General features: G+C 45.5%; 1 protein-coding gene across 8 annotated transcripts in view; it reads left to right on the forward strand.

The window, feature by feature from the left end:
- elfn1a (extracellular leucine-rich repeat and fibronectin type III domain containing 1a) overlaps nucleotides 1-12,916 on the forward strand; it is a 116,053-nt gene that overhangs the window by 62,498 nt on the left and 40,639 nt on the right. The window contains exon 3 of one of the 8 annotated variants that reach the window (XM_048990263.1): nucleotides 11,121-11,176. The exons of 5 other annotated variants lie outside the window; for them this stretch is intronic. The gene's annotated coding sequence lies outside the window, so the exon portion shown is untranslated. Of the gene's footprint in view, nucleotides 1-5,213; nucleotides 5,326-11,117; nucleotides 11,206-12,916 lie in introns of those variants that run through there. 2 more of the 8 variants (XM_048990265.1, XM_048990264.1) reach the window with 2 other exon arrangements.

A 12,916-nucleotide genomic window follows, 5' to 3' on the forward strand; every position in this document is an offset into this window, starting at 1 on the left:
GTAAACAACGTGGGTCACCTGATTCCCCTCCTCACAACTTCTTGAACTTCCATATCAGAGTTGCATCGCTAAAATGCTACCTGATCTCCACCCCTGTCTCCTCGAAGGTCACAAGATGGCTGCCATTGTTTTACGACAATATCAGAATGGTCATATCACTAGCAGAGCAGTGGCATCACACTTGCGCAAAAGAGCATATAAATGTATAATTTTTAATGCTGGCATTAGAATCTATGCATCAAGTTTACTCAGAATTAACAGGACTGCCAGCAGGATACTAAAAGTATCTTTAATCACACTTTTGCTGTTGTGATTTCTTAGGAGTGATGTAGTTCATTTTGAAAGACCACATTGTCTGCACTGATCTGAATGAGACTGTAGCCAACCAGGGTGGTTGTGTTTGTAAGTGTCTAAGAGTTTATATGCTCCTCCTGCTTTTCTTTGGGTTTGTTGTGGCTGCTCTGGTTACCTCCCAGTCCAACAATGTATAGTTTATAAGAATCGTTGTTGATAATTTCCTCGTTTTGTGTGAGTTGGCATGCTCTGCAGGGTGTTCCCTGCCCCTTGTCCCATGCTTCCTGTTGTAGGATTCCAGCAAACTGTGACCCCTGTAGAGGACATGTGGTCATGGAAAGTGGATGGACATCCGAGCTACTAGCTTAATGATTCTGAAAAGTGGAAATGCTGATCTTCTGACTGTAAGAACACAGCACATGCAAAACATTTAATATGGTGCTTCAGGGCTCATTTACAATGCATTACCGAATCAGGATGATTTATTGACCATCTATGGTATTCACGCATTTAAAGAAGCGTGACGGTATAGATCAGGCTTTTGTTTTAAGTGCCTTTTGCGTTGCAGTAAGGCAGCCAAGAGCTGTAGCCAGACATGAGGTCTTCCTAAGTTTGCAGGGGCACAGTTTTCCATCTCCTCTGCCGTTTAGTGATTTTCTCTTGCCCAAGCAGACCCCAGTTGGCTATTTCTGCACATGCTCCTGGCTTCTCTGCTTTGATCTCGGACAGCAGCCAGTCAGAGAAGAGCAGAAGCTGAGGTCTGCTAGAGACAAGCCGTTTGCAGACCATATGGGACCCTATAGCATCTCCCTGTCTCCCAGATCTTATGTCACATGACTGAATCCCCTCTCATCAGAGGCAATTCGAAGGACGAGATTTTCCTGCCCTCGTTTGTTCCCTTAATAAGGCCAGAAGGACACTGCAGTCTTAATAATTAATGCTGGCTTTCGTATCCTCACATCGTGGAAAGTTGCAATTTCCTCGAGATCGACTGGACGACATGACTGCTGACTTGACGACGGGAGGCATTTAAATTTGAAATATGCTCTTGCGATGCCTCGGAAGGTCCCTCGCTTTCTCCGAGGCCTGCATGGGAAGACTTCTCACCCTCCCGGGTAGGTGGGCGTGCGCAGCTGCAGCAACGATGGTGCCAAGGACTCTTCACTTCCAATGTCTGTTCAGAGCTGTAAAATGGGTCATTGAGCGGCTAAATGGAATCATTATGATGAATAATTAAAAGAATGCTCCCCCCACCCCCCAAGACTTTCCTCAAACTTCTCCTCTCTTCTTGGTCCCTCCGTTTTTGACTTTCTCTGGATGCCAGCTGCCTCTGGGCCCTTAACTGTAACCTCTTTCACCAAAATGCTAATTGCACGCTTACCGGCTAATTATATAACGGTATCCATAGTCCTCACGTTTATTGAAATTCAACCAGCTCTTCAGATTTCTGTGGGAAGTGAAACGTGTTTCAGGTTGAGCAGTGTTTTTTCTTTCTGCCTGTCACATGATACGTCACACGTGAAGCACACAATATTTGACTGGATATGCGGGACTGAGTTTCCTATGCAAACAGAGTGGGAGGAGTCTTTGAATCGTCTGAAGTGCTCTTTATGCCAGAGCTTGGCTGTGAATCTAGCAATGGAAGACAAAACTGCGTTAAACCAGGGAGAAAAAGACACAGAGTGGAACTGTGTTTATTTCTCAGTATATCTCAGCTCAGCACATGGTCTCCTGTGCTGACGTGCATATACATACCATCATTTGTATTCTGTTATTCTGACCAACCTGATAATTAGACCATTTGCATAGTATCAGCAGGCTGCCTGTGAATCGACTGCTCACTCTGCAGTGTAGAGGCACGACTGCTTATATACCATAGAAATGTCCTCTTAATTATCCGGACCAGCTTGCGTGTCTAATTATTTTTTTAAATTAAAAAATAAATTCAACTGTTGTGACACCACACTCTGAAATCTGAATTTAAACGGAGCATTCGGCTGAAGAAAGCGTTTTGGTTTGCTGAGCGTTCGGTGGTGATTATGAAGCTAGAGGTATTTCGGAATCGTTTCACGTCAATAGCGGTGGTCAGGTGGCAGTAAAATGAATCCCGTTTCATATATCGCTTTTAGTTCCAACTTGAATATCAGGTCTACGGCGTATTCGCAGTAGCATCACAAAGTTTTAACATGCCGCTGATTTTCACTGCAGTTTCATGAGTCATGAACTCCACGGGTTTCCTGAAACGACCTAAAGGGATCTAACAGTATGTATCATACAATTTATTTTCCAGTAGCTGATTTTCTTTGCTAGCAGAGTTTGCCTCCTAATGTCCACTGGCTTCCTAAAATGATCTAGGAGGATCTATCACTAATGCCAGGGCTAATAGGAGTGAGTGCCTATGGGTCACATTATGGGGGCGAATCAGGGGATTCCATGGAGACGAGGGCAGTCCATCACACAGTGCAAATACATAAGCATATGCACACACACAAACACACTATATCACTATGTCACTAGGTATCATTTAGAGACACCAAAACTGCATGTTTTTAGCGTGTGAGAGAAAAGAGTAGAAAAGTAGAAAACATGTGGAGAACAAGCCAGCTCCGCACAGGCTGGGTTCTGATTCCTAGAAGAGTGAGGCCACAGTCCCGCACGCTGGGCCGCCTCATTAGCCTGGACCTTAGGGCACTGTTTCCCAACCCGATCCTCGGGGACCCCTAGCTGCTCCATGTTTTTGCTCCCTCCCAGCTCCCTGCCAGACAGTCCACATATTGGGAAAATTATTTCTGAATTCAGACCTGCCTATGGCCCCTGGAACGGTAGATCCAGCCCTGCCTCTCCTGTATTCTTCTTCTTCTCTTTCTTCTTATTATTATTCCCTTTCTTCTTCTTCTTCTTCCTATTATTATTATTATTATCATTATTATCATTATTATTATTCCCTTCTTCTCTTTCCTCTTCTTCTTATTATTCCCTTTTTCTTCTTCTTCTTCCCTTCTTCTTTTCCTTCTTCTCTTTCCTCTTCTTCTTCTTATTATTCCCTTCTTCTTCTTCTTCCCTTCTTCTTCTTCTTTTCCTTCTTCTACTTCTTGTCCATTGGAAATCAAATAAAGAATATATTTGATTATATTCTTTATATAATATATTGAATATATTTTGATTATTGACTCCTGGGACCCTTTCGTAGGTCCTGCTGGTCCCTGTTCTTTTTGTGCTGAGTTTTGTGGTCCTATCAGCCCAGAGGCAGTAATAATTACGAGCTGCCATCTTTTAATGGTAACTCTTTGTACGGCTGATGCCCGGGTTGCTCCATTCACCTTGAGTCAAACTGGACCGTCTATCATTCGCAGGTTTGCTTCTTCGCTTCCATCTATCCACACATCAGTCCATACATACTTTCATGCATGTATGCATGCAGGCAGCCATCTGGTCATCCAATGGAGCATGGAGGGGGGAGGGGGGGGTATGGTGGATCTTAGGTTCTGTGGGTTGATAATAATCTGTTGGTGTATCCATCACACACGCTCCCTGGACTTCCAGCACACGTCCTGTCAGCTCGTTCTATGATGCACTCATATTGAAACTGTTTGTCACATTCAGAAAGCTTTTCATTACCACCTGTGCATTGGCATTGCACTCCGGAACAGCATCCAAATCGTTTCCACCATGGGCTTATGATGCAACTGATAGGACAAACAATGAGGTCCCCTTTGATTCTCTTACATTTGACTTCGGCTTGCAGTTATCTGGCATATATATAGATACGTACATACATACACAGACACACACATAAAAACATAAAAGATATATATCCTATCAGCCATGATAGGGTTGGTGTGCTGGTCCACGAGGAATTCCTTCGGCCTCCACGTGTCGACTGCTTGCCCACCGCTGTGCATCAGATGCTAATTAATATGCCGGTGTTTGCACTTGGGTGATGCAACAATGAGAATCGTAGGAGCAACAGCATCAGAGAGGCGATATTCCACTGTACTGTGGTTTCATTTTGGACAAGCTGACTTAAGGTGAATGCATTTGTTAAGGTGGAATTGTTGTCGACCCATTTCTTAAGGTGGAGATATTATATACCTATAAGATAAGTGAGTCTTAAAGTGGACCTTCCAAATTTTTCAAGCATCCTGTCACAGTCCAAATGTGATTTCCTGTGTTTTTTCTGCAAAAAGCTGTTGTTGTCATTCATAGAAGCTCTGAATATAGACAATGCTTTGAATTGCTGAATTACTCTGTAAGTAGTGGTAAGTACTGGTGATATATGCTTAATAATGTAACTTTTCTCTTTTGTCATAGAACTAGTCAATGACTTTCTAATGATCACATTCTCTTATTTTTTAACAGCAATTAAGCCAATTAATATCAGTCCAAGCGAAACTATTTTGTATATCTCCGATTTTGTAAAATTTTTTGCCAAAAACACACACGTTGTTGATAGCCCGCAATCAAGCGACGCTGATCAGACCTGGCAACAACGGAGAAACGAGTTAATTCGGACGGCTGTCAGCTTGAATGTTCACCAAGGCGTGATTTTAATATTGCAATTGAGTCATTCGACAGTTCAGTCAAGGCTGATTAATTATATGCTCAGCTGGAGCATGAAGCAGCCGTCTCGCCGGAGATCGCCCGGATCGGGACTCGGAGCAACTGATATACACTCACAATTTCATCTGAGGCTTGTAAATGTGAGCACTGGATGGATAAGTGCGATAAATACATCACCAGGACGCCACCCCTGCCCCAGACGCTCGTCTTATGGCCATGAGGTTTCAGGCCTGCTATTTAATTACCGGCTTTCTGCACGATGCGCCGCAAACCTGTAAATCTCTGGGCTGCGCCAATTCGGAAATGGGGATGGAAGGGAATGATTGACAGGCTGGTTGACAAGCAGGGCATGCTCCGATAGGTCTCCCAGGGGAAGCACTCCATACCGGCCCGGGAGGGAGAGCCCGGCCAAAAGATGGATCGATCGACACCCATTCCTCCCGTAACGTCTTGTTTGCTGACAAGCGGAAGGTAAACCTTCTAGGGCTTCATTCATTTGTCACGGAACTAGTATGTCTGTTTCGTATGCGGGTCTGCTGCTGCACCTTTTATCAGAAAGACACAATTCTTTCTTGGGCAGGCATCACCTCTAGGAGATACTCAGCCTGTTTTTTTGTGATTTCAGAGTTTTGTTTTTTTTTTACTCTTTTTGCAGACATTTAAGGCGGAACAGAGAGTCATTTCCTTTAAGGTGAATTGAGATTGGAAGATTAAAAAAAAAACATCAAAGAAAGCAGCAAATTTGTTAATATATTAGAAGCTTGAGAGAGCAGGCAGCACAGGCCACATGGCAGGGGTCCTCCTGCAGGGGGCGCCAATACATCACAGGGCATATTTTGGATATCCGCATTTTATTTCTTAATCGTATAAACAGGTACGCACTTTCTACTGTTGGTTTCATAACCCTGGGAGATGCTAAAAACTCAAATGTGGCTCTGTTGTGCTCTGCTGTACCTGCCCTCGCAGCTTCTCACGTTTCACCATTTTGTTACATTTGCTGCGTTTAAGCGTTTAGCTCCCGCCATCGGCGCTCACACTCGATCCCACTGATGCATTTTGCTTCAACAAATTGTGCAATAAAGCATGTGCTGAGGGCTCCGGCCGTAGATCACCAGTGAAAATCACTGAAGTGCTGCAAAAATACAGACTACCAATAAAGTGGGCGATTATCAGATAAGTTCGCGGCTAAAGGCCGCTTAACTAGCAGCTAAATGTGTTTCAGTGATGCCGCCCACCGCAACTCCCAGACACCGTATCGCCTGGCCGCCGCCGGAGGTGTAACGTCTCGCGTAAAGCCGTTAGCTCCGCCGCGCCTTCGCTTAATCCGCACGGGGCTCGGAAAACAGGCGTGATACGCGGCGCCAGCCCAAAGCTGTTATTCGGCCGCCGTGGTTTACGTTTGGCATCCGGTACGAGAGTATGAGGAGAGGATTAATAAAATCCAATCACACGCCTACGTCGGGCTGAGATAGCGCGTATCACGAAGCAGCGCATCCCTGAAAAAGGAAGTGTGCTACACTTTGGCTTCTCAGGTCTGTGTGTGTGTGTGTGGGTTAGGTTTATACTATGTTGTGGAGACCAAATGCCCCCCACAATGTAATAAAAACCTGTTTTTTTTCCCTATATAAATGAATGGAGAGTCCCCACAAAGATATACTGACAAACCTGTGTGTGTGTGTGTCTGTTTGTGTGTGTGTGTGAATGCGCATGCATCGACAGACCAAGAGTCAGGGACCCACTCTCTACTTGGAACCTTTCCAAGACGCATCAGAACAGCCAATGTGTGTGATCTGGAGCCGTAATACAAAATAGTTTGTTCGCAGTCAGCCAAAGACATATGAAAGAAACATGTAATATATTTAACTTAATTCATGCTAAATATCTCCTTTATTTTCTCATTGCTTTCATTCCAAGACAAACAGACAACGTTATTGACTTATTCCTACAAAAATATTTATTTGGTAGTTTGTTTACAATCCACCAGAGATATATGGAAAATACATAGTACATAATTAACTCTCTTGCATTTTTTTTTTTTTGTTTGAAATCCACCAGAGATATATGGGAAATACATGTGTGTTCGTTTGCATTCAGCCAGAGAGATGGGAGATGGATACAACATAGGCAGCCCTGTCATTCATCCCGGGAATCCTGACTGCTGCCACGAGAGACATGCCCGGAGAATGCGGCGTTTGCCGTCGAGCAGTCGTCTGTCAGCGCGGTGCTGCTGGGGAGTGCTGTCCCAGCAAACCGCCGGTGGATGGAGTGGATCCTTCCGCAGCCCTTTTCCACATTGCAGCCTATTAAATAAATTGCATTGCAGCATGCAGCTGGCCGGACGCCAGGGAGAAGATCGCCTGTCATGGAATGCATGCACTGAGCATTATTTAGACTCCATGAAGATTCAATTGATCAAATTGATTTTTCCATTTATAAACCGCACTTAATAATCTCATAAAGCTGTTCCATCATCTCAGTCAGAATTCAACATCTCCTTCACTGCGGGTCTGAGCAGTGTCAGAGTCCTTAATTAATCAAATCAAAGGGCTGTTTCAATGGATTTTACTGTAACCCACCCTGCTCTGTTATCCGGGACACAAAGAGTGGAGAATAGTGTTAAAAGACTCTAAGAAATCAGCTCCGATTTCATTCGAAATGTAGCCCTTGCTCTCCCGTTGATAGACCCTCCCCTCTGACCCCCGGATTCTTTCTGAATGGATTCCGGAAAGGTCTGCAAAGGCCTGTGGAACAGATGGCTGCACATTTCCCGCTCTGCTCTGTGGAGCAGGTGTCGCTGATGAAAATGTTGTTGGAATATTCAGTCGGCAGTGCCTCGAACGCTCCTTTCTTCCGGGGCATGTCGCTTCCCCTGTCCTTCTGTGACCTCGGGACCAGATTCATGAAACCTGTTGTGGTCCTCTGTGTGTGTGTGTGTGTGTGTGTGTGTGTGTGTGGGGGGGGGGGTTTGGGAAGCTCGCCCAAGCAGAAAAGGGTTAATGGTTTATTTATGCTGCATAATTAATTAGGAGTGTGTTTACTGGCACAATGCACACTGACTTATGAATAGCGGAGTTCTCTATAATTGACCAGGCCAGCAGTAAATTACAAGTGGGACATGGAAGCATGGGAAGCAGTAAAGGTATAAGTACATACAGCTTGAAGGGAAGGAGGCCACACCTTTCCTGATCGCTAATGAGATGTCCTTTGCAGCGGTGGCTCTGCGCCCACACCGAGGAGGACACCGGCATTTCTGATGGGAGAGCTCGGGGATCCTGAGACATTCACCGCAAAATCACCTTCTCATCCCACGTTTTTCTAATCGTCAAATTAAAGACAAAATCAAGCCCGGCTCACTTCCACATCCTTTAATTCACTGATAATCAGGCTGATTCAAGGGTGAAAAAAAACAACAGGAAACCAAACAAATTTGGGTGTTTGCCTGCTCTTCGGTTTCTTGTGGAAACTCATGGAATCCTGGCGGAACCACCAGTTCTGTCTACGAAACCTGTGGAACCTCATTTTGTGTCCATGAAACCTGCCAGACTTTGGAGGAACTGCTGTCTATGTCTATGAGACTCAAGGAACCTTAGTGGAACCTCAGTTTGTCAGTGGAACCTGTTGAATTTTGGTGGAACCTCTGTATGGATGCTCCTCTACTTACAAACGAGCAGATACAAGTACAAAGAACTAGGATGCTGGGAGTACGCACGCTTCGCTGCTGCGCGGCGGGAGTAGCGGCCAGAAGTCGTACTGGGTGGAATTGGTGCGAGGAAAAAGAAAATTATGTTGCGGACAGGAAACGGAAGCCCAACGAATGCAAATTTGGGCTTACAGTCCTCTTCGTTCGTATGTCTGAAAGTTCGTAAGTTGAAAGTTCGTAAGTAGAGGAGCATCCGTATATATCTTTGAACCCTGTGGAACTTCCATTTGGATCTGTGGAACCCGGATTTGTGTTAATGGAAAGCTAGTTTTTTTGCTGTCTAGTAGACCAGAGACTATGAAGGACTGTTCGTGTTCTAAGTGGGAGCCATAGTAATTCCAGCAGGGGTTGTCGCTTTGCCTGGACCTGCAGCATAAGCACCTGTAAACCAAATTACCTGTTTTATAACCCAGATACAGCTGGGTGAGCTTGCTCGCTGGTCCACATGAAACCCTGAGGTCAGACCCCGTCGCCGTGAGGTTGAGAACGGAATACTCCCCTGAGGTGCGAAAATGGTACAGCTTAGCGCCGCTGAGTCACTGGCAGACTCACCCCCCCCCCAGCACAGATACGTAGGGTGCTCCTGATCAAACATGACAGTAAATCTGAGGTCACCTCCAGCATGACACCTTTGCCAGTTATTATCTTTGCCAGGTGGAGACACATTATTTCCTCTCAGCATTTTGAAAAGAGGAGAGAATAACAACAGGATCCCAATTTAATGTAAAATCCAATTATACAGTGTGATTCCAGAGGAACAGTTAAAACTTCACCTGGAAACCTGCCCGCATTCCAGTAACAGTCAGACCGGCATCGGAAAACTCACTTTAAGGCCATCTTGTTCAGCATCGTTCTTTATTTCTGCTAAGTAGGGAATCATCGTGGTCACATATTGCTTTTTACATGCATAAAGCCGAGTGCTCTGCCAAGCTGTGGTCCTCAGCAAAGTCACAGAGAACTGAACCTGTGTGTGGAGAACGTCGCTTTCACAGCAAGGCAGTCTAACCCATGATGTCAGCTTCTTCTGCGGTCACGTGACTTGCTTGGACCCCAAGTCAAAGGAGAACATTCCACTTACCCTTCAGGTGATTTGCAGAATATGTCAGGAGGCCTTATTCGGCATATCTGGAGCAGAAAATGGAGACAGACAAGGTGACATCTACCGGTACTTTATCTGCTCACATCCCCGGTGGGTTCCCCTCAGTATGTGAGACAGACAGATAGATACGTTAGGGAATTGCTGTTCGGCAGGCTGCTATTTCCCCATTATGTTCTGTTTCTGGAAGCAGAGAATCCTTTATAAACCCCCATCCCTAAAAAGAAATCATAAAAAAATACTTCAAAACGTAAAAATGAAATTTATAAAAACTCGGTTATATATGTCATATGTAATATGCCGACATCGCTTGACGTATCTGGATCTCATTCACGTGGAGCTCTGTTACTCATATGACAAAGACATCCCCGGAGACGCAGGACCACTGCTGCTCCCTGATCCCCCCCTGTCCTCCCCACAGAGTGATGTTGGCAGAACATCTCAAGTGTGCCTCCCCAGCGTGACAGACCCCCATCAAGCAGCCTTTCAACCCCCCGAAACGTCGAATCCCCAGATTTACGGTGAAACGCTGCACTATTCCTTTATGGATTTGTTTTTGAGCAGCGTGCTGTTTCCGTTGCCGCCAGTCTGGCCTGTTTTCCAGGAGTGACAGCGGCCTCCGTTCGTTAGTGACTGGCAGATGGGAGGGATTGAAGTGGTATCGAATTCCAAGGGGCTCGCGTAGGGCTGAGACAGGCTGCGATGGACTTGATGAGGTTGCTTAATTTGAATTGTTGTCTCTAGCATAGTCAGATGACAAACTGCAGCCCAGTACGTAGCTCCCATTGCTGTTCTGAAATGTGCCTTTGTTTAGCCACCCAGTTCAATAGCTACCTACTCACTCGCAGCGATCTATCTTCTAACCACTTATCTGGGTTAGCGATGCGGGGGGTGGAGCCTATTCCAGGCACAATGCTCGGGCATACCCTGAAAGGGAGGCTGGCTGTCCTTAATATATGTTACACTTTTATATTTTAGTATGTTTTTGGGGAAAGTTATGGATTCCTAATTAAAATACAAGGTTGAAGGTATTTTGGGTGCTCCTGGCCGATAGTTAAATTTCCCACACGGATGGAAAATACCTGATTTTTGTGTCCAGGCACATAATCCTGTTTCACCGCATTTTTAGGCCCTGCAGTGTGTGGCCTGCATCTTTATGTAACCGATCTCTCATCAGTCAAGGTGTGAACATAACATCCCCATGACTGCCTGAGTTGTGCAACACGTCCCACAAAATGGGGGGACTCTCTGATAGCTGCTCGGGAAGGAACATATCAATCGGGGTATCACGTCTGGGTGCTGTAACTCCCATTTACACCTTCCCAGAAGGATACACGTCAACCTGTCTGCAGCAGAAATTACTTCCCATTATGAATCGGGCATAAAGTAGGCCACCTCAACGCATGTGATAGAAGAATTCTGCTTGATGTCTTCTGGGTCTGTGATTTTCTTTCTTGGTGTGTCCTACAGGTAGACTCTACTGATTCCACTGTTCCACTGGAACCTGCTGATTGTTTAAAGGCCTCGTGAGTCATATCGCAAAGGCGTTACCACGGTAACAGCCTTGCATATTAATGTCATAATTAGGCACGTAATGCAGTGTTTTGGACCATTTTTATATGCCTTAAAGCAGTATTAAATATAAATGTCCCATTATTTGCATACTTGAAATTTGTAACAATAACTCTTATATATATATATATATATATATATATATATATATATATATATATATGTGTGTGTGTGTGTGTGTGTGTGTGTGTGTGTGTGTGTGCAGTATATATATATATAATATACTTGCATTACCATTTCAAATATATGAGCTATTGATATTGCTCACATTTGCTGTCATTTAGGAAACAGGAGTGTTTCATTTGGCTGTGCGCTATGAGGTCCTACTGACCTACTTCTAGTATTCTATGAGAACGGAAACCAAGCCAGGATGTACCCTGACCCTGGGCGGTGCTCCGCCGGGTTTCTGAACTGGGGAGAGATCTAGGTGAGATAAGGCATACTTGTGTGGTTCCTTCTTTTGCATCATTTTACCGTCTTCTACCCAGTTATTATGCTCCCTTCACGGTGGCAGGGCCCATGCCTGCCGATATTCGCCACGTGTTCAGCTCAGCCGCACGCTTACGAGAGCAGATTTCCGTGTCGATAGCAATAAAAATGCAAATAGCGCAGTCTGTGGAGGAGTGTATCAGTCAGCCGCCGTTCTAAGAGGCTTAAAAGTTTCCCCCTGTACACATGCACCTGCGGACCGTGCCCAGCTGTCCTCGGCGCAGCTCTGGAGTCGGCGCCTCCCGTGTCGCGACACGTGGCCTGTCCGTCTTTTTTTCCCCGCTCCTGTGTCATCTGCCACCCCTGCAGTTCCTCCCCCTTCCCCCCCTCCACCGGCCTCAAAAAACTCACCTTCAAAGTCCCCCTCCCCCTTCTCTCCCCCCCCCCCTCACAGCACCGTGCTCTCAGAAGTGTCCTCGATGTGGCAGAAAGCCCTGAAATCACAACTCAATCTCACCCTCTTGGGCAGAGTCTTCAGTCTGTCATGTTTTCCGTCCATTTCCCAGAGTTCTCTGTTGTTTTTCGTTTTCTTTGTTTTTGTTTACATACTGGGCGCCCTCTCTGCGGTTGTCCGACTGCCCGGACCCGGTTGCTCAGGCATGCCATTGATCATGTTTCTTCATCCGTCAGTGACATCCATGCCCCTGCACCCCCCCCATCCCCAGAGTTGAAATCATTTCTTTTTCTCCCAGTTCCTGGCATTTCTCTTCGGTCTTTAGTGCTGGCCTCTGCCCGGACTTGACACGGTTACACCCCGCTCACCATTTTGCTCCAGATCTCTCGTGTTTTGTTTCTTAAGTCCTAAATATTTTTTTCAGTGTTGAAAAATGTGACAAAACAATTATCATGAAGAAACCCTGTCATTGTCCAGGGTAAGAGCAGAAAAACAAATTTGACCTTCAAGCCCTTTGATGGACGTCGTATCGGGTATTTCAAATCCAGCCCAGGTCTAGATCCTCCATGCCAAGATCTACAGTAAGCCTACATGAGATCACGCTTTTGACGATTGATACTACTGTATCAATCCAGTCCACATCTCAGTCTCACTTTTCATATCATGCTGGACCTAGGATTCCACTCTCAGCTTTTTATGACTCCGCAAAGGTTTTTTGACCACCTTGGTGGGCACACTCTCAGATAAATGTTTAGCACAGATTCTGCCAAGCAATCAAACGGATGCACTATGTGTCCAAACATCGCCAAAC

This window comes from Brienomyrus brachyistius, chromosome 22, assembly GCF_023856365.1.
Source record: "Brienomyrus brachyistius isolate T26 chromosome 22, BBRACH_0.4, whole genome shotgun sequence".
NCBI classification, from domain to species: domain Eukaryota; kingdom Metazoa; phylum Chordata; class Actinopteri; order Osteoglossiformes; family Mormyridae; genus Brienomyrus; species Brienomyrus brachyistius.